Source organism: Lolium perenne, chromosome 4 (assembly GCF_019359855.2).
Source record: "Lolium perenne isolate Kyuss_39 chromosome 4, Kyuss_2.0, whole genome shotgun sequence".
Lineage (NCBI taxonomy): Eukaryota > Viridiplantae > Streptophyta > Magnoliopsida > Poales > Poaceae > Lolium > Lolium perenne.
In genome coordinates this window covers 7,381,649-7,404,168 of record NC_067247.2, presented here as the reverse complement: position 1 = coordinate 7,404,168, position 22,520 = coordinate 7,381,649, and the positions used below count along the sequence as shown (strand labels likewise).

The window sequence follows — 22,520 nt, the reverse complement described above, 5'->3', positions numbered from 1 at the left end:
ATCACCGGAGCAAACCTATTCGCCGTACTGGTGATGATGTATTTGGTATGGTTAAGGATCTAGAAGTAATGTTTAGAGGCCCGCTTTTCAATCGACGTGATGCATATGACGAAGAATCTTTGCGTGAACTTGCTAGGCTTCCTAGGCGTGTATGGAAAGACAAAAGATACACCAGAAACACGGTAGGACCAACAGTGCATGAAAGCACGAGACGTCATGCATCCAAAGAACGATACATATAAAGGACTTCATTACTCCAACTACGTTTTTACCAAAGAAGAGAATGAAATCTTTTTTAAATGCCTGAGAACTATCAAGGTTCCGTCTGGCTTCTCGTCGAATATAAAGGGAATAATAAATATGACAAAAAACCTAAAATCTCATGATTGCTACGTGATTATGACGGAATTACTTTCGGTTGCATTGAGCGGACTTCTACCGGGTAATATTCGAGTACCCATTATGAAGTTATGTGCATTTCTCAATGCAATTGTACCCTTCTCCACGTGTTTTGACAGCCGGATACCTGCAGATGGGTAGAAGCAGTTGGAAGGAAGGTCGGGCGATGCTTGGCCCATTGCACTGATGAGATATAAATGCATCTCTTGGACTGCTTTGCTCCTACAACAAATCAATTCTGCTTGTCCAGTTGATGATGCCCTGACGTGAAGCTTCCTTCGGCAGCCTGAATAGATGGCAGGCTGAATAAACCAGCAGCGGTCTGTTTCACCTGCATGCTTCGTCTTCCTCTACCTCAAGCCGAGGCAGATGCAATTAGGCAACTTAACCAGCTAGCCATGTGTGCCTGTATGTGGACAACCAATTGGTGCGCTAAGGGTTTATATATATTAAATCAAGGGAAAATGGAAAGGGGCCGCGCGGAGAGAAGGTGACCGCTGGCGCGGTCGATCGCCATTCAGCAAACCCTTACCCCCGAGTGCCCGTCGACCATTTCTGTGGAGAGCGGAGCCCTATCTTCCACCCCGATGACCCCTCCTACCTGGCGTCCTGCCTAGCCCCCGACGACCTCCCCCATCCTCCCGACCACCCCCAGTCATCCCACCTATCCACCAACGTCGGCGAACTCCACCTACCTCTCCAGATCCGGTGGCCGCTTTCGTCCCGAGTTGGCCCTCTTCGATCTGCTGCTTGTGGGACGAGTTCCCGAGACCCTCCACCGGTTGCTGGTCGTGGCGTGGATGCTTTCCGTGAGCTTCTCAACCTGCAGTAGCTTGTCCATGTCAACCTCCAGCCGGTTCCCCTTCAGTGGATCAAGGTAAGGCCTCCGTTTTTGCACGTCCTCAGTAATGCATGTTCAATCTGATCATTAAATTGGCTAATGCGATATTTGGTTTCTTGTAGCCAAATAGGTTAAATGTTAGGAAAATATTCTGTAGTTGGCATGCTAATTTTGTTGGACTTATGATAGGTTTGTAGGGTGTTCTGATTATGAATTCCCAAGTGTATCTACTTTATTCACGGTTTTGAGGGGATTGTAGATGAGGGTGACATCTTAATGCCTGCACACCTATCTTGTTCGATTAATTGCGTGGTATGTCAATAGCAATAGTGGCTTATTTTATTAGCGCAGAACTTCGCCAACAACACATTTAGAACCTGAATAATAGCACCCACCAACAAGAGCTTGAGTCATGAACGTTTTTGTTGCCTCAAAATAAATTACTATGTATCCTGTTCGTATATGCCATCCCAGAATTGTGAACACTTTAAGTGAAATCACTCACCTTATCACCGGGAGGACTGTCCAGTTTTACTATTTTACAGTGCAGTGCAGGCCAATATTTCATTCTTAATTTGACTGTATTTTCTTTCCCCTTTTTATGCTTGGAGCTATCAATGTGTTCTATTCTAAAGAAGAGTTGATGGTTATCCTTAAGTTTCTTTATGAAATAGTTTTTTCTATCATTTACATTGTTTCAGTATTTCAGCTAGGTAAATAATTAGTTCAACGTTTATTTTGCTTTGCCGTAGTAGTAATTACAGTCTGCTGAGACCTATTTTCATGGTATTAGGTATCTAGCACCAGAATATGTGTCTTCTGGCAAGCTCACTGAAAAGTGAGGCGTATTTTTGGAATGACGCTTCTTAAGCTGATAACTGGTTGTTGGCCCGACCAAACGTATATGGTTGCGAGCTTGGTTGACTGGGTAAGTATCGCAATTGTTTATTTTTTAGTATTTTTGTATGTATGTCAATAAAGGTCTTTTTTTGTTACATTATCATTTTCACGTTTTGCTTTTTAAATGATGTCCTACCTCTATGTACATTTGCATACTTATGTTCAAATGCTGTAAGAAACTAAGAATACATCCTTGAATCGGACATTATTCAAGGATGCAATCGTAACTACTATGGCCATTATCATCATGTTACTTGCTTTTCTTACTGCAGTGATTTGTTCTGCTTACTGGAAGTATCCGTTAGTTGCACTCTGTGAACAGTAGATACACATCTCTGTGCATGATATTCAAGTGAAAACTATTATCAGTGTTTTCATATCCAAATAGGAAGCGAGGGTACATGACCCACAAATTTAGCAATTTTGACCAGATGACCACCTGAGTGGTAGTGTCTGATTACCATTTTCAACTCCATATTAAAACCTTATGTATCTGAATCATGTCACACTGTTTTCAGCGTATCTGAGTCCCCGAAATGCGCTCAGGTAGCATAAGGTTATCGAAGCCGATGATGTCCAACAGTGGTGACGATGCCTTTTGTCTCGGAGTTCGGCGGTGGCGGTGACCTGCACCCTCGGGTATACAATGGCGTCGGAATGGCGGTGAATTAAGTGCTGATCAAGAGGAAGCTGATGTGCTCTCTCGAGCAACCGTACAAAGGCCATCGCAGAAAAGATGAAAAACTCCAGGAAAATTACAAATGCCAGTGGGTGAGTGTCTATTTCCTCATGTCGTACTAGTCATTGGTATTGCTGATGGAGATTCAGGAGCCAGCATATTCTACTTGCAGATTGGATATTGTCTTTGTCTGCCTAAATTAAACCTAAACATCCAATTGATCACTTGCATATGTCTGACTTGTTTTTAGTAGAATTTTAGTGATGTTGTTGCAGCCAGTTTTTCATTTGCAGAACATAAACTGATGCCTGGCATTTGTGTTAGTTCACTGTCATTGTTCATTGTCTGCTGAAAGCTGAAGCTAGTGTTTTGTTTTTTTTGCTTTGCAATGATTTCTTTTTGCATTCAGCCACATGTCACTGAATAGGACAGTTGATAGCAATTGTTCAGTCAGCTTTATATTTTAGCATGATCGGCCACTGTGAATTATTTATCATCTGAAGTAACGATTGATTTTTTTTGGCGTTTATCTAAATTAACTATTGTAAAATAGATAAAGTAGTTTCTAGTAAAGAAAGAGAAACCTCTTAAATTTATCTGAATTCGCCGATCTCTGTCAGTGGCTTCATTAAAACAGAGTACTAGCAGACCTAAGGTAAACATAAGGGTTTCAATCCCCCATACACCAACTGCTTGTGCTCGCTTATGCGAAGAAAACCCTTAAGATGTTGGAGAGGATTGAAGGGAATTCCTTTAGGAAGGGTGCACCGCTGCTAATGGCGGAAGCTGTCACGTCAACTGGCGGTGTGTCTGCTGGCCAACCTCCCATGGTGGTCTTGTTATATAGGACATGGAGTGTAAGGGCTTGACCCTGCGCATGCGATGGAAATGGCTAAGACATGCTGATAATACCCAGGCATGGTCTGTCCTTTACCTGCAAATCTCTGCGGAAGAGAGGGAATTCTTCTTCGCCTCGGCAACAATGACCCTGTGGAATGGCTGCAGCTCTGTCCGAGAAGTTTCACGTTACCCCGAGCTCCCGTGTTAGAGATCCCGTAATTGAGGCATTTTTCTGTTCTTAAGGCCCATTGTCCTTCTAGGGCTGCTACTCCACAACCTGACCTTGGCGCTCTCTCGTTAATCGGGCCAACCAAGTATGAAACGCTTCACCCTCAAAAAAAAACTATGAAACACTTTACATGGGCCGAGGAAGTGCTAACAGGAGGCATTTCTCGGGAAATACATGTGGCCGCCTCTCTCCTCCGTCCTCTTGTCTCCTGGCTGCTCGCACTTCTCCACCGCCACGATCTCCTCCGCAATCACCTCTCAATCTCAGTTTAGGGAGAAACCTAGGTGTGCCACCAACTGCTGTGGAAGGGAGATGTTTGGCTCCCATTGCGACGAGCCAGCTTGTCTACCGGCGGTGCCACTGAAAACGACGTCGTCTGCCACTGCACCTTCTCCACCTTCCGTTGCCGCGTACTCATCCTCTCCTCCCTCATCTGTGTTGATACTTTTTTTCCCCTTTGGCTGATGTGTATAAAACCGTAGATAGTCTTGTAGCAAGGAGAATACCATGTCTCTGATTCGGCCGCATTTTAGGCTCTTACAACACCACTGTCGATCGGGTCTGTTGAAGAATACCACAAACAGTCTTCCTACCATGAACGGATGAACCCAAAACAGAGGAGATTTGTGTGCAGGGATCATGTATTCTTGTTTGCTCTACCTATGTTAATTGAAGTCGTTGGTTTGGTTGGTTACAGGCCCTACCTCTATAGGGGAAATACACGGCCACCAGCCCACCGTGGTCTGCTATGATTGCTTTGACAAATCCTCCAGGTAGCTTCCCGGTTGATGTAATCTGATTGTGTAGTCACTTATGTTTGGATTCGATATAGTTTGTTTATATTTTCTATATAATTAATATTTTCCTATGTAATAGTGTGTGATCCCTTTCTGCATATGTGAGGCACCAAAAGCCAGAACCTGCACTTGTGAAGGTAGATCACAATCTGATTAAATCATTTTTTGTAGGTATGTGCTCAGTGTTGTTTCCTTGACCCTTGATCGAACGAAAGCCAAATAAATTTTCTTGCAACCATAATTTAGCCGAATGAAGCATCAATGAGGCTTCAGCTACTTCCAAGTGTAATTTAAGGTTTGAACTTCACTTTATACATTGTTGAGAGCAATGTTTAACTTATGTATGTTTCTTACAAAATTTACTTAATTCAGAATTACGACAACTACCTTTTCTTGTATCGATATACTTACGACTTCATGGGCGCAATATGATATTTTGAAATTCTTTTTTAACCCCTTCCCTTATATTACGTTTCACATTTGGACTTATGTAGTTTTGCTCCCCCTCTTAGACTAGTGCTGATCATACTTTTTGAGCAATTTCTTATGTCATATGTTTTGATTGCAATAAACCCTCCTCTACGTGCGAATATTTTTTTTTTCTCATTCCATCTTTGCAACTTGAAGTTTTGTTTTATTTTGCAGGTGAAATAGCAAGGAGATTTAACTTTTGAGGGAACAAGCCTTGACAAGGTGCGTGCATATCCTGAAGCACCGGCAGGTGCCAACCGAGCAACCTTTCAGTATGTATTCCATTTGATAAGGTACATCATGTAAGGGATTATAGTTTTTAATCATCTTGTACATTGATTATTGCTACAGGATAACACATACACCATCAAGCTTCTAATAGAAGTTTCTGATTAAAAACCGTGCATTTCTAATTTCTAATTCCTATGTTGGAATATTGTGTTCCCCTTCTTTTCCAACAGAAACATTGTATATTTGATATTTGATAATTAGTAACGCTTTAACATGATATTGTTTCTCATCTTTTGACATTCTTCTACGTACTATTGCGTCATGTCTCATGTGTTTTTGTTCTTACCAATGTGACTCTAAAACCATTGCCCCGACTCGTATGTTACTTGCAGAGTCAGCTGTTCCGTTGCTCAAAGAGAGGCTATGCGAGAAGGGAAAAAGGTTTTAGAAAGTACGAAGGTGAGTTGGGTTGAAGAAGTTTTGTTGTCCTTCATGGTCCACTTCTTTTATTGTTCAATTATAGCCAGTACGAACATGGAATTGTTTGTTGTTGCCCCTATCCATCGTGATGAAACAATTATATAAATTTCCAATATCATTGGCATAGAAAATATGCAAGCAAAATAGCATTAGCAGTCGAACCATATTGCATAAACTGAAAAGCACATTTACAAACAAATGGTACAAAACAACGAATTAATTACTACAGATAACATAGGATAGCTTAGTCTATTCAGAGGACTGTGTTTTAAGAAACTGCTGATTTCAAAATACTATTTCACAAAACAACTGCAGTGAAGGGAAACGTTTAATACACATGGAATCACCTGTAAGTGGGTTAGTTTGTATTAGTAGAGATATAATTTCTGTAAAATGAAGACCTACAACGGTGAATAAGAAAAAATGAAGGGAATAGGTCACACCTTATTATAGACCACTAAGTACCAATTTAGTGGTAAACATATATGTAGATCTCTCCTTCATTGATTTAAGCTATTCGCACAAATTTTGACCAATTAGTTCTATGGTTGCTGATTTGTTCCTGTCCTTTCATCAACCGAACATGTGATGAGATTCAATTGGTTCAATTGGTTCTTCTATGAACTCTTTTAGGTAGGTTTCTGTGAATGTACTTAAAAGAATTGTATATAAAATATAAAAGGGATGTTTATGGGAGAAGACAACTCCATGTTCATTGTGCACATATACTAAGGTATGGCTGGTTTTGTTATACCAGCTGCTTCCTTTTCTCAATAGAGTTACTTTTATATATTATTTTAATCTGAATTGTCCACTGTACCTTCCAACAGACTAACAACTATATGGACCGATATAGAAGAGCTAAGTTGAATGAGCTTACTTTCCTGTCTTATTTCCTTCGCCATACGAATTAAGAGGCGTTGAGCTGTGTGTAGTGTCTGGAATGCTAGCATCCGTGAGACCATCAATAGAAGGCAAATTGATGTAAAATAACTTTCATTTGCTAGGGGATGCATTTTAAGTTGCCTTGTACCTTCGCATACTGCAAAAGACAGTTGGGTTAGAGCTCAAGTTGAACGCCCTAGGAAGGCCCTAGGCCGATTGGGAAACTGAAACTCAAATTAGCTTGTTCTAAGTGGGTGGAACGTCTTTAAGTATGCTAGAAGATGTACCACAAATACGAATAATGCAATGATACCTTATCAAACGGATGTAGTATTTGCTTTATCAAACGGATGTAGTATTTGCTTTCGTCATTCCTGCCATCGTATAATTTTATAAAGTTTGGGGGTTTATTTTCAGATTCAATACATAATTTTATGTTTGACAAGGATTTCAAATTATTTTTGTGCCTTGAATTCTAGATGGTGTGGGCTCCTGAAATCCAGATATTACCAGCTACTCATTTTTTCTCAAATATTTCTATCTTCCTTTCATTAAAATTGTCGGGCACATCAACACGCGCCTCTATGGTCTAGTTAGTATTAAATCTTGGGAATCATGCTGCTTTATGTACATCTTGTCACATTTTGTTCGGGTTCGTGTAAAGTCTTGTGGTCTTAATTTTGAAGTTTGTACCATCTGCTTTCTTGTTTTCTTGTTATTGACTCCATTAAGTGAAGTTGCCTCAAAGCTAATCATATCTTAATTTCCGAAACAAAAATTGTGACATCCTTTATGGACATCGGAAATTAATGTCATGACCAGGTCTGGTAATATAACTAATCATGTAAATCGAATACACTAGGTATATGCAATTTCTCTACTAGACTGCCATATTATTATTGTCAAATGTCTTATATCCTTATCTCTTGTCAGGACCAATCCAAGGCGTGTAGCTGCAACTTGACTCCTAAGAATGTGGAATCATGCAGCACCTACAACATGCTCAACGTTTACAACTATCAAACAATCCTTCCAAACATTTGCTTCCCTCTTCCAAGCTGTATGCATTTTCCCAGCATATGTGCACTACTATGAAATGGCACTAATAAAATGGTGTACTGCTGAGCTTTCAGAGAGGATGTGAGGATTTATATGCCACAGCAGCCCCCTTGACGGTCTAAAACAGTGAGCTATCATGTTTGGGGAACAAAGTACGATTAGTTTAGTGCTGGGAAAGGTACTGTTTTACTATGTTGCATTCCTGCGTTGCAACACTTCCCTTATTTTGACTCTTGTTTTAAGTCTTTCATTTTCTGTTAAGATAGTGCTTCTTTATTCTCCTCTCATGACTTAATGATTCCTGTTACTTCTTGCAGTAAGGTATCACCTTGTTGAGGATCAAGAAACTTTGAAAGTTTTGTCAGTTTTGCTGCATGATTCAAAAGTTCTAAGTACCTGTACATTCAATTTTTTGGCATCTCCCAAGATGGTGAAGTTCTTGCTGTAACAAGTGGATAGATGTTGTAATTGTTATGTGCAGAAACTGGTGCAATCCGCTTTATTTTTTGTTCTTTGATATGAGTGGGAATAGTTTAAAACGGTTTTTTGTGCTGCTGAAAGTGGCAGTTCATCCTTGTTGCAAGTGGAATTTTGGTTCATGTTATTCCCCTTCCTTTTTTTTGCCCTGAAATTTCGCTATCCCAAAAAGGGAATTGTAAAAAAATCGTTTTTTTTTGCCACCAAAAGGGATTTGTACGACACTAAGCTGAAAATCAGTTGGTCAAAGGAACCGGGCAGGAGAAAAACGCGCGGGCAAAAGGAACTGGGAACCGAACCCGCGCGCAAAGGGAATCGGGAATTGAAAGCCCGCTTGCGTTCCTCGACATTTTTGTCGCTTTGCCAAATCCGGAAATCAAAGACTTTATTTTTTTTGAAAAAGACAGCTGGTCTGAAAGTGACTGCGGGAAGATTCCAGCGGCGGACCCCTAAATAGGGACGCCTTTTTCCGAATAAGATCTCGAATAAATCTGATCTGGAAAGCATAGGCCGACTGGTTTGGCGTACTTTCCTATCAACTCAAGCTGCTAACATTCTAATAAAAGATAAGGGACATGGTAGAGGAGTCACGTCTTCCCATAGCATTCCACATCATCTAGAGAAAGCAATAATTATAAGTGTACAATGCATTATCTTTTATTGTCATCCCTTATAATTAATAAGAATTAATTAATTTTGGTAGAAAATCATGTTGGTAAGGGAAGACATGTGTTACAATGGTGAAATTGCTCTTCTCTTATTTTCTAAGGGGATTATCCCTTAGTGAAGGGAAAACAATCTTCTGTTTCCTTATTCTCTCTTCTCCAATTCAGTAAAAATCCTACGTGGCGGCTCTAAGAAAGGCTGATATCACCCCATTGTGCATGTTCTAATAAAGTCAGATACATGGTTTAGCCCAACAGTTAAATCCATCCACATTTTCGGGTTGTCTGCCGATCTATAACCCTCATCACGTACGTGCTCGTTTTGGAATACCAATCCACACACGGCAACCATAGTGGTGGCTACGATGGTAAGCGGACCAAGAAGATGAGTTGTAGGTGAGGGGTGGTATTAGGATACACATATAGGATAATCACACTTCGTACTCCTCATAATCAAGCCTCTGAATCTTTTAAACTCGAATCATTTGGCTGGAAAGCTCATCCTCGTAAGAGTAGTAAACGGACTCCGCGCAAATTGACTGCGCCACCATTTGTATTGGAGTCCATTCTAAAGTAACTCCTTCATTACTTTTTGCACTTGTTAGCAAAAATTCACAATGTTAGCACATCTCTACCGGCCCAACCAAATGGACCGCGCCTATGCGACGGATAGGAAGTAGTAAAACTCTAGCCCAACGATCAGACGCAAAATAATCCATCTATCTGAGACCCATATTTAGGCTGTAAATGCGTCACCACATACACATCATGTGTCATCCGCCTGTCGCCTCGGGCCTTCCTAGCGGTGGGTCAGCGGCCACATCGCTCTGCATTGCTTCCCAATTGCATGTCATCAATGGCATGATTCTACTTTAGCGACCGTGCTAGAACTGGCGGGCAGCGGCTGGTCTTCTGCGCCATCATCAATGACACAATGTTGGAGTTCCGCGCCGGCATCGCCCTACCATCGCCCACGCTCGTGCCCAATAAACCATTGCCACTTCTAGACAACCTTGTTTCCTAGAGGGCTGGCAACCAACCTTTGATAAGACCATGGGCAAGAAGGTGTGGCCATGGAGGAAGCCGAAGAACGAAGCCAAGGCCAGACATCGTCGAAGAAGCTGGAAAATTCCTGCAATTGCGTCCCCGTCCTCGTCCCTATGGCGTGTGCATTGTGCGAGAACATGACGATTTGTGCGGATTTGTGCGGGCTGGAGCGACGTCCACCTCCTTGAGAGCTGGCTCCTCAGGCACGTGAGGGTGCCCATGCCGCCGGTGTAGCCGCAGGGACGGGAGCGGCATCAGGAGATCACTCGCCGGTGGGCCCTTCTAGCTCCAGATCAACTAGTCGACCCCGCATTCGGCATGACCTCGCCGATGTGGGACTCATTTGGCCACCTCAAGTGGGAGCCTCGGAGCCGCGCGGGGTTCCTTGGGAACAACGAGTTCGTCAACGCCCCCTCCCCCCCGGCCGAACGTGAAGATGGAGGACGAAGTGGAGCAACCAGCTCCCGAGGAGGAACTCTTCTTCGGCGAGGAGATCCCGCACAATGAGGTCCGGGATGACACCACTGATTACCTAGGCTACCTCGCCTAATTGGCGCAGAACGCCAAGGAGGATTGGCACAGTGGACCAGCTTCCCGCCATGCCTGGCGAGGTAGACGAAGAGGAGGCGGTCAAGCTTGCCATCCTGGCCTCTCAGCAGCCGGAGCTGCCACGGTCGCAGCCGTGGTACGCCGGCAAGAATTTCCGAGGAAGAGGCTGTCAGGACAGCCCTGCAAGCCTCAACCTCACCGCCTCCCCCCACCTTGAGATCAATGACATGCGCGTGCAGCGGCTGCTCTTCCTCCGCCGGTGATCCCCATGGAGGCGCCAGTGCCCAACTGGTCATGGAAGATGCTGGTGGTCGTCGACCTGACCTAGGTTCCCGACGACAACAAGTAGTAGGCTAGGGTTTGGAGGCCTTTTTAAATTCAATGTATTTTTTTATTTTAACTACGTAAATCATGTTTTTATCAAAAAAAAAAAGCTTGTGTCAGACCGCTGGGCAGCCCGACCTAGACGAACATGAGGGGCAGCGTAGCCGATTTTGTACGGCCTGATCCAAACAAAAAAAAAACAGATTTGGTGTACTTCGGGCCGTTGATGATACCTTTATTTTTCTATAATTTTTACCTATTTCATTTTTTTTTCTGAGCGGGACCTATTTCATGCGTGCATGGAAGCCAAACAAAAAGTATCAGCGTAGTATTCTAGACAGATCCATCATTGGCAATTGGGAGCCTAGGTGTATATAGCTCTTCTTTCTTTCCCTAAGAGATGATGGTTTTCAAAAGCCACCATCCATCATTGGCAAGGCTAAAAATGGTTACATATATACATAGCTGATCTATCGATGGTTACAATCAGAAGAGATGAGAACTGAGTGCCAGCTCCGAGTGCGCATTCTGCCCACCCGGGTATACATGGCAGTGGCGTATCTTCACATTCATAGAGTTCAGAAGATAACAGGGTATGATGCCAGATGAAAATAGAACAGTCAGAAGAGATGAAGAGCTGCCTAAAATGCTGAACCTGTAACATCAGTTTCTTGCGTGACAGAAGCTCATTCAACTTTCAAATACTCACCGACAAAGAGATGATGGTTTTCAAAAGCCACCATCCATCATTGGCAAGGCTAAAAATGGTTACATATATACATAGCTGATCTATCGATGGTTACAATCAGAAGAGATGAGAACTGAGTGCCATCTCCGAGTGCGCATTCTGCCCACCCGGATATACATGGCAGTGGCGTATCTTCACACTCATAGAGTTCAGAAGATAACAGGGTATGATGCCAGATGAAAATAGAACAGTCAGAAGAGATGAGCTGCCTAAAATGCTGAACCTGTAACATCAGTTTCTTGCGTGACAGAAGCTCATTCAACTTTCAAATACTCTCCGACAAAGAATTCATCAATAAACTTTTTCCGCTGCAACAAACATAGGCCTGTTCAGATTCTCCAAACAGGAAAAAAATTAATGAACGGCAAGACAATGGAATCTAAAAAGAAACCTTGAGGGAAGCCAGATTCAAAAGAGTTGTTTGCTTCTCAGATAGACCATATCTGCAAACACAATCCAGGGTTCATACTATTGAAAAGATGAAACTGGTGATAACTGCAAACACAATCTGCAAACTATTTAGTATTTTCACATCATGAGAAAGTACTCCAGAATTGCAACTGGATCAAAGCTAATTTGCAACTAGATTCAGCGGGAAAGAAGGACCTTTTTTGTTATGGCAACTAGATTCAGGGGAACTAATTTGAAAAGCTTGTCTCTAACAAAGTTTATTGTTAGCCTCAGAATCATAAACTGAATGAGCACATCAGTCAACCAAAAGTATGTAACTTCACCAGATATCATCACTACCTCTGAACTTCTATACTACATTTTTTACCTAGATATGATCGCATATCTCTATGTCACATGCCCTCCCCATTTTCCCATTAAGGCTTCGTTTGGTTGTCGGGAGAGAATCAACCAGGGAATCAGACCCCCACTCCAGAATTCCCTGCGCACCAGGGATCCACCGGAATCCGTTCCCACCATGGAGAAATAGCTGTTGCTGTTTGGAGAGCAGAAAGACGGGAATGGTAGGGAACGGGAGGAGACATGGAAAAATCGAATGTTTCTGTTCTTACGTACAACTTAATTCCAATATAAGGAAATAAATAAGTACAATTTTAATTTCCGACCACAATTAAGTGTCGCGAGCACAGTACAACTAAAAATTTGCAAAAAAGTCCACAAATTCAAAACCTTCCAAATCAGGCCTGAAAAATCAGAATCCAAATTCAAATCTTCATCCTCCCCGCCATCCGCCGCTCCGCTTGCCGTCATAGGGCTCCCGCAGGGGTCGCCCCACCTAACCCTGCTCGTTATCAAAGGGCTCCCGTGGGGGTCGCAATGCTCCGCACGTGCAGAACTCTCTCCTACGGCCACGCCGCTGCTCCACTCGCCAATGAAGGGCTTGAGCAAGGTCGCACCAGCGGAGGTCTATTACTAGAGCAGGGCAGCAAGGTTGCACCACTCCCATTCCCATTCCGGCCTCGTAGCCATGTTCCCGTTTTCGTCTTCAACAGGAGCTCGCCCTCCGCCGTCTCTTCCTCGTCGACCACACCTCCAGAGCACCAAAGCTTCTCCGCTGCGCCCTCCACCCAACCTCCTGCAGTTTCATGAAAAAGCTTCAGGTTCAGAATAACATTCCATTCCAAAATATCCAACATCTAACAATATATTGCTGGTACTTGCTACTCTAACAATCTGAATAGAGTATTTGAGTATGACAATATCAACCAATCGTGTGGAGGAGACCACCCTTCCAGCAAGAAAGCAAACTATTCTTATACTGCAAGTTTTCCAAAGAGAACTTGAACTAAACATGAAAATTTGAACATGCACTGGGTCTATTTGTTGCTATAAAAGCTACTTCAGCTACATCTGGTGCTAAAGGTCAGCTACATTCAGGCTTCCATTTTACACAGCTGCAGCTATGGATTGCTTTGAAACCTAGTGTTATTTAATAAGTACACACTAAGCTATGGATTACTTTGAAACCTGGATTTATAGTTTACTTTGAAACCTGAATTTTTAGGAAAACATGAATACAATAAAAGTAAGAACAAAGTAATTACCACACAATGTTACATTTGAAATTATTATATGTTGCTACATATAAGAAAACATGCCTAATTTGAGTTCTTCATAGCTTAGAGCATAATGGAAAGACCCTCACAATAGACCAAGTAAAAAAAAATGTAAGTGAGTAGAAACTGATGGTGGAGGAAGAGACTATGATGTGAGCCTCATCACAAAAAGGCAATCTTGGCAAGCATACTGACCCACAATCATCAGATTTGAATCCACCGTATGAACTAGCTAAGCAACTACTACCCTTTAATTTTGCCGATGTCGATATGATGAATTGATGATGGATGTTATCACAATACATGAGACACCTTTCTTCTAGCTAGCTTGACATTGTGAAATGTTATCCAACTGATCAGGACTAAGCCAAAAAAAAAAAGCATCAAAATACTATTCGATGTGGTCGCTATATCAACAAGGCCATGAACAATTTACTCAATGCAACAGAAAAGAAATCAGGTAAGAACCTTTCAGTTTCTCTGATCAGCGGCTAATAATAATATTGTAAGATGCAAGCTTCCGTGAAGCTCCATTGTTCAGCAAAATGCAACAAAACAGACATATGTTATACTTTTAGATCTACTATTCCACAATGAAGATAATAATTAGACGTTACTGCAAAAACGAGTGTGATTTTCTTGTATGAATTGAGATACCACCATAATTTGAAAGATGCGCTAAAATATGCAGTTAGTAAATGGATAGTAATCCGGAGGTTTTTCAAAATTGCACAGATGTGTTTTCTTCTGTGCGTTTCTTACTCAGTAAAGAACAAGAGTTCACGAAACGATACTTATTTCACATGTATGGATGGAACAACCTAGAACGCATGATTAAACACCAAAATCAACAAGATGTGATATCAAATTTTGCTATGAACTCATCAGCACAGACATAAAAGGAAGAAAATAAAAGGGACGCGTGAGAGAGGAACTCACATGCTTGATGGAGCGCCACCGAAAGATGGACGGATTTCTTCGGCAGGGGAGAAGCAGCAGGTGACCCTGAAAGAAGACGGGATATGTTCTGATTTGCTTCAAGAAGCGGTCAGAATTTGAGAGAGAAAACATCTCCAATCGGCAGCCTGCAAGACCTGGAACTACAACTTATCAGCTCGGGGACGAATAAGCCATGATGAACTAGATAAGCAGAGCGGATATTGTGGGCAGGAGAAGAACGACTGCTGAGCATTTTGAAAGAGCTGTCAAAGTAAAAAGGGACGTTGAGGTCAATTCAGAATTTAATTCTAGGATGTACTTACCAAAAATCAGAATGGAAACTCCAATGTTGGTGCAAGTCAGCAAGCTCTATACCCCTGTTATATTTGAGTTTTTTCAGAAGGAATACAAAAGATCTTTGGCAGCATGTGCCGAAGCACTAGATGAACCAACTGAATACATGGTGAAAACTGGTTATCCTTTTGAGCAACCAAGATTTCAAGAAGAATGGAAAGTTAAAGGAAACCGTTTGGAACAAATAGCATCATGTGATTGTGGTCAGTTTGAGAGACTAGGAGTATTGTGTGCACATGCTTTGAAAGTCCTTGATTTGATGAATGTTAAGTTACTTCCGGAACACTATATTTTGAAGCGGTGGACTAGAGAAGCACGAGCAGGGGTAGTTCAAGATAGTCATGGAAGGATTGTAGTTGCTGATCCAAAGTTAGACGCTGTTCACCGCACAAATTTCCTATCTCACAAATTTTGTGACTTGGTGACCGAAGCATCCAATTCTGAAGAATGTTGTACTTTGATTGAAAATACACTTGATAACCTTAGCAAGGAAGTGAAAGGGCTATTGTTGAATTCTCAAGTGACTACTACAGCATCAAACAATCTATTGAATGCTCAAGTGACTACACCAGAAGCACAAAATGATTCGTTGGCTGATGCACGTCTAAAGAAAAAAGAGGTTAATAAGCAAGACAAAGGTTCTAAAAGAAGGGTAAGTTGGACTGAAAGGCAGCACAAAGGAAAAAAGATAGGACCGACTACAAGTACTGCATCATTATCTAAGGTATATCAATCACACATTATATGATTCAAATGTAATTTAATCCACTGTCTAAATTAATTGTCACATATAGCAGGGGGAAAAGCGTGGCAAAAAGGAGCCTAAGACAAAAGGAAATGAACCAGCGGAGCGAACTTTACAAGAAGACTCGCATGGATATGAAAGCATTACAAATTATACTCAATTACTCAACATGCCTAGCTTTGGACCTTCAATTGGAGATGACATATTTTGATAGTGTCGAGTGGCGGAGTTACTCTGAATCTATTTTGGGCCAGCTATTTTCCTGAACCAATATGCATTGTCTGAATCTATTTTGGTGAACCAATATACAATGTCAAGTGAAAATACAATCTGCAGTGTTACTGACCAATATGCCTAACTCATCTAAATAGTCAGTCAGTTGCAATGGAAATTGCAGGTTATACATGATTTGTACCTTTGTACAAGGTTCCGACGAGCACATAGGTCGCCGGTGACGGGAGTCCTAGGGGACCTGGGGCGGGAGAGGGAGGCGGGGAACACCGGAATCGTCTGGGGGAGGCTGGCCTGTACAGCAGCCATGGCGCCAGTCGACGACGTCGGGAGGCTGGAGCCGGGGCGGGCAGAGGTCGCCGTGTCGGGGCGGGGGCACAGGTCGCCGCGTCGGGACGGGGGCACAGGTCGCCGCGTCGGGGCGGGGCGGGACGGCGGCGTCACATGTCTTGGCAGGCCCCACACCTCAAATAACCAGCGTATCTCTCCAAATACAGTTAATCTCCAGAAAATCAGCTAACAAATCGTTATCCTCCCGCCTAACAGTTCCCTCCCCGAGATCCTTTCCCGCGTGATCCCCTTTCTCGTACCAATCTCGCTGGAAGTTGCATTCCTGTAGATAAAAAAAATCGAGAACACCTTCACAAGAAAGTTCCTTTCCGTGGATCAGAATCCAGGAGAGTGTTCTTCTTCAACATGGAAGAAGCTCCTCACGCTTCCAAAACAGGTATGCTGCAGTAGCTTCAATCTGCAAATAATTAATTATTTGTCTCAATGATCTAGCATACTGAGTAGACAAGATTAAAGAAGAACAAATGAGGAGTTTAACTTGTGATGTTACTACCTTTCCGTTTGTGCAGATCATGAGACCTCCAACGTTGAAGAGACAGGCCCTGGCCATGGTACAGATGATCATTACATGAAGAGGTTAAAACCGGTGATAGGTATGGAATTTGAGAATGACCATATGGCATATGAGTTCTACAATACCTATGCAGGACATGAAGGTTTCAGTGTCAGGAAAATTTGGCATGATAAATCCTCAACTAATGTTATTCGGACAAAGAAATTTGTATGCTTAAAAGCAGGTTACAAAGAAAAGAGCACTACTTCCGAACCATGCCAGCGGAAGCGAGCAGATACAAGAGTTGGTTGTAATGCCGAGATGACTATAAAAATAAATGCAATTGGAAAATATGTTGTAAGCAGCTTTGAGGAAGTTCATAATCATGAACTCATAACTCCAAGCAAAGCTCATCTGTTGCGATCTCAGAGAAGAATTACAGAAGCTCAGAAGGCCCAAATTGACATATTGAATGACTCGGGTATTAGACCTAAATCAGGTCATGAAGCGATGAGTAGACAAGCAGGGGGTCGACAAAGTCTTTGCCTCACTCGAAAAGATTATAAAAATTATCTTCGATCAAAGCGTATGCACTCAATCCAAGAAGGAGATACGGGAGCCATTCTTCAATACCTACAGGACAGATGGAAAATCCTTCTTTCTTTTATGCAATACAAGTAGATGCAGATGAGATGATGACTAATATATTCTGGGCAGACGCAAGATCAGTATTAGATTACGACTACTTTGGTGATGTGATATGTTTTGACACAACCTACAAGACAAATAGTTACGGCAGACCATTTGCAGTTTTTGTTGGTGTCAACCATCATAAGCAAACAGTGGTGTTTGGAGCAGCATTATTGTATGATGAAACAAAAGAAACATTTGAATGGTTGTTTGAAACATTCAAAAAAGCCATGTCAGGGAAAGAACCAAAGACAATATTGACCGATCAGTGTGCAGCCATTATCGGTGCCACTGACACTGTTTTTGCTAACTCAATACATCGTCTATGTGTGTGGCACATGTATCAGAATGCTGCAAAACATTTGAGCCATGTTTTTCAAGGTTCCAAGACATTTAAGAAAGATTTTGGCAAGTGCGTTTTTTATTTTGAAGAAGTTGATGAATTTATAGCAGCTTGGAATCATATGCTAAAGGCGTATAATTTGGAAGACAATGAGTGGCTACATAGATTATTCAAGAGCAAAGAGAAGTGGGCTTTGGTTTATGGTCGGCAAACCTTCTGTGCAAATATGATATCTACACAAAGAAGTGAGAGTCTCAATCCAATGTTGAAGCGATATTTGCATGTTCGCCTTGATCTATTAGACTTCTTCAAGCACTACGAGAGGGCAGTGGATGACAGGAGGTATGCTGAACTGGATAGTGATTTCTATGCAAGTCAAACGTCTCCCAAAGTTCCACGTGTGCGGATGCTGATACAAACTTCGAAGGTGTTGGATCACAACAATATCAAGGAATTGGCACCGGAATATATTTTGAAAAGATGGACAAGACATGCAAAAACTGGACCATCGGATGCAATCCAAAAGTGTGTTATTTTTCAATAACAAGTTATACTAACCAGTTCAATATTTCTCTAATATAACAAATTCTAGTTTATGTCTAAAAACCATTTTTTTTGTTTTCTTCCAGGTCTCCGGTAGCCAATCAAGTCATCAACAAGATAATCCTTTTTAATTGGCTACATCTGAAGTTTGCTTGCCAGTATTGCTCTACCCAAAAACGGGATGTAGTATTGATCTTACCATTCATATTACTGCTGGATACGTAAGAATATTGGTTAAGCTTACTTTCGTTTAGTTCTCAGGTTAAATATTGTCTTCAACATTAAATTTCCTACAAGGAATTTCCAGCAATTTGTGATCCCATTGCAGTTGTCCACAAAATTTGATGTGTCATAGTAAACAAATACATATGCTACAAGGGGCGTGAGCCGTACATGGTAATTCAACTGATGAACTATCACTCACCTTTGTCATAGGAGCTTGCATCAAGCTCGCATCTCTACTTTCTGGTTGATGGCGAGCAGGCCTTCACGCAGGATGCTTCTCCTGAAGTCACCATCTCTCCTAGTGCGGCCCTTGCCCTCTTCTTACTAACCCGGACCAGCAGCGATTCCCCTTCCCGCGTCCAGGCGGCGAGGGCACCACGATTTGGCCTCTGACAAGCTCAATCCAGAGTCAACTTGACGCGGTTGCAAGCTCAATCGCCGAGGTCGCTGCCGCGAGCTCAATCGCCAAGCCCGCCGCCACGAGCTCCGTCGAGGCCGCCGCGCGAGCTCCGTCGAGGCCGTCGCGCGAGCTCCGCTGAGGGCGCCATGCGAGCTCCGCCAAGGGTGCTGCCGCGCGCTCAATCGTCGAGGCCGCCGTCGTGACCTCCGTCGCACCTCAATCTCACCGTGCTCAGTTGGGTTAACCAGAGGCTCCAGAACAGTTCGTCAAAGTGAGGACTGAGGAGTCGATAGGATAAGGAAAGTTTCAGCCAAAGAAAAAAATGAAAATGAATTATTTGAGGTGTGGGGCCTGCCAGGACATGTGTTTCTCATCTATTAGACCTGCATAATAATGCGTGCAGGGCTCCCTGCAGGAGAGTGGAGAGCCGAACCCATATAAAATCTCCCCCCGACGCCCTCGATCGCCACCATCACCGAGGGTCCGAGGAGAGACAATGGCCCACTTCGGTCTCCTCTTCCTCCTGGCGCTGACACTCCCCACCGCCACCGCCACCCTCAGCCTCGCCTCCACCGCCGACCACGTCTCCATCACCGGCTCCAACAACGGCCACCGCGTCTCCATCACCGGCTCCGACAACGGCCACCACGTCTCCATCACCGGCTCCATCACCGCCGACAACGGCCACCACGCCTCCATCACCGCCGACCGCGCCCACCACGCCTCCATCACCGGCTCCGACAACGGCCACCACGTCTCCATCACCGGCTCCATCACCGGCGACAACGGCCACCACGCCTCCATCACCGCCGACAACGCCGACCACGTCTCCATCACCGGCTCCAACAACGGCCACCGCGTCTCCATCACCGGCTCCGACAACGGCCACCACGTCTCCATCACCGGCTCCAACAACGGCCACCGCGTCTCCATCACCGGCTCCGACAACGGCCACCACGTCTCCATCACCGGCTCCAACAACGGCCACCGCGTCTCCATCACCGGCTCCGACAACGGCGACCGCGCCGCCGACCACCGCGCCCTCGCCTCCATCACCGCCGACCGCGCCGCCGACCACGGCGCCCTCGCATCCATCACCGCCGACCGCGCCGCCGACCACCGCGCCCTCGCCTCCATCACCGCCGACCGCGCCGCCGACCACGGCGCCCTCGCATCCATCACCGCCGACCGCGCCGCCGACCACGGCGCCCTCGCCTCCATCACCGCCGACAGCGCCGCCGACCACGGCGCCCTCGCATCCATCACCGCCGACCACCGCGCCCTCGCCTCCATCACCGCCGACCGCGCCGCCGACCACGGCGCCCTCGCCTCCATCACCGCCGACCGCGCCGCCGACCACGGCGCCCTCGCATCCATCACCGCCGACCGCGCCGCCGACCACCGCGCCCTCGCATCCATGACCGCCGACCGCGCCGCCGACCACGGCGCCCTCGCATCCATCACCGCCGACCGCGCCGCCGACCACCGCGCCCTCGCATCCATGACCGCCGACCGCGCCTTCGGCTCCAACAACGGCCACCGCGCCCTCGGCTCCGGCGCGCTCGAGGGTGGGGCTGTTATGGAGGGCCAGACGCCTCCAGTGGCGTTTGCGCCCCAAGACGACGAACCGGGGGTGGCGTGGTGGTGGGCCCTCGTGGCCGCCGCCACCGCCCTGGTCATAGTGGTGGGCGTCCTCTGGGTTCTCGCTGTCCTTCGCCGCCGCCGCCGCCGCGCCGCCGCCGCCGCCGCCGCCGCCGCCGGCAACTAGGCGACCAACGACACAGAGCTAAGCTTAGTTCAAGCAAGAACCAGTGACAGTGAGAGTGTGCTTCCTGGCATTTTGCAAACACGTGGCAATGTGATTATTGCAAAGAAAAAAAAAACACTCCGTATGTTCTTCTCTCAGACTCTCACGCATGTGACCTTGTCGCTTTCTTCCATGCGAACACGTTTACTAATGAACCAAACAACACTCGGTGACACATTTTCGGACTTTGGTTCTTATAACACTTACGGATGGCGTGGGCATTGTAAATAGTCGTACTAAGCTAGGAGTACGTATATCTTGTCCAAGCAAGTGAATAGCAACGACGTGACCTACATGCCCTGCGTGGAAGGATTTTACCATTCCGAAGACTTAATACATGTTTAACGTGCATTCATTGTGTTTGCTTACGGTCGGTATAACTAGGGTGTCAAGGTGGGATCCCGGTGGGATGTCATTTTGTACTATATAGTTCAAATTTTGATGTCAAAATTTGTACTAAAAAAGTCAAATTATACTACAAGTGGGACAAAAGTGGGATCCCACTTGACACCCTTAGGTATAACTGCACATTCGGTTAAGTCGGTTTGGTTTATACGGTTTTTCGGCAAAATATGGTTTTGTACGAGAATACAATTAGGTTCCAGTAATAACCAATAACTTTTGGTTCGATTTTGAAAGTTGACGCGAAATTTTGAACGACAGACACTCGGGCAGGGATAACTCTTGGCAAGACTTCTGTAAGCAGTCGGTCAAGTGATATTTTTGGCATAACCTTTTTGCCTCCATGTAAAAACTATAACATATATAAGTTACTAAATCACATATGCAAAGGATAATATATTCTATCCCAAACTCAAAAAGATTTCATCAAATTGAATATCCCACACGTCTACAGGAACTCTGGAACAACTACTTCAACAAATCAGCAACACAGGATGAATGACAGGAACAACTACTACAGGCTACAGCTAACAGCCTACGGCTACAGGCACTAGTAACATTTAGAAATGAACATTGTTTCAAGCCGTGATGCTAATTCTGTAGGAGATTCAATACAAATGCATACTCTTAATTCACTAGAAGGATATTCAATAGAAATGCACACCATTAATTCACTAAAAGACACAATAGAAATGCGCACTAGTTTGGTCAACTCCGCAAGATCAGCTTCAACATCGATACCCTTACGGCGAAACCAATCTTGTGTGCATATCAAGGCTTGGAGTGTCATCGGTGTCAAAGAGCTTCTGAAGTCATCTAGAATACGAACATTAGGGGCAAGGAAGAAGAGGCGCGCGCGAGAGAGACCCAGGCCTGTGAGCTCGGCGAACATGGGGTTCTGGGAACGCCGGCTGGGAGGAATTTGGGGGTCGACTGGAGAAGCCGGGGATGGCATCGGCCGGCCTGGGAGGCAGAGCTTAGTTCAAGCAAGAACCAGTGAGAATGAGCTTCATGGAGTTTTGCAAAACACGTGGCATTTGTGATTTTTGCAAAAAAAAAAAAAACCCCATATGTTCTTCTCTCACACATGTGACGTTGGTGCTTTCTTCCATGCGGATCCAACTGCCAGTACATGGAGACACAATTAAAAACAAAAGCGCGCTCTATGGGGTTCGTACTCGGGACCTAGAGTTGCCTTGAAACAAGTTAACCAACGAACCAAAAAACACTTCGTGATATAATTTGGGACTATATCACCTATATTAGAGGGACGGCGCATACAGATTTAGGCTAAAGCAAGATTAAAAATAAAGCATACGTCCCACATATCACAAGTAGTCTTGCGGTGC

At 44.3% G+C, this 22,520-nt stretch overlaps 2 long non-coding RNA genes across 5 annotated transcripts; one reads left to right on the top strand and one right to left on the bottom strand.

The window, feature by feature from the left end:
* Window positions 1-889: 889 nt before the first annotated feature.
* On the top strand, window positions 890-8,330 carry LOC127349433 (uncharacterized). Of its 3 annotated transcripts, XR_007880288.2 has the most exons (9): window positions 890-1,276; window positions 2,034-2,168; window positions 2,659-2,911; window positions 4,586-4,661; window positions 4,857-4,980; window positions 5,331-5,449; window positions 5,780-5,846; window positions 7,686-7,989; window positions 8,129-8,330. It is a non-coding gene; the product is annotated as an uncharacterized lncRNA (long non-coding RNA). The 3 variants fall into 3 exon arrangements; XR_007880289.2 differs by lacking the exon at window positions 4,586-4,661 and having other exon boundaries at window positions 2,687-2,911; XR_007880287.2 differs by lacking the exon at window positions 4,586-4,661.
* A 4,279-nt stretch (window positions 8,331-12,609) lies between these two features.
* On the bottom strand, window positions 12,610-19,240 carry LOC127349432 (uncharacterized). Of its 2 annotated transcripts, XR_007880286.2 has the most exons (6): window positions 18,762-19,240; window positions 16,762-16,810; window positions 16,102-16,665; window positions 14,911-14,964; window positions 14,588-14,742; window positions 12,610-13,167 (listed from the first exon to the last, which is right to left on the bottom strand). It is a non-coding gene; the product is annotated as an uncharacterized lncRNA (long non-coding RNA). The 2 variants fall into 2 exon arrangements; XR_007880284.2 differs by having other exon boundaries at window positions 14,911-16,665.
* Between the last annotated feature and the right edge of the window lie 3,280 nt (window positions 19,241-22,520).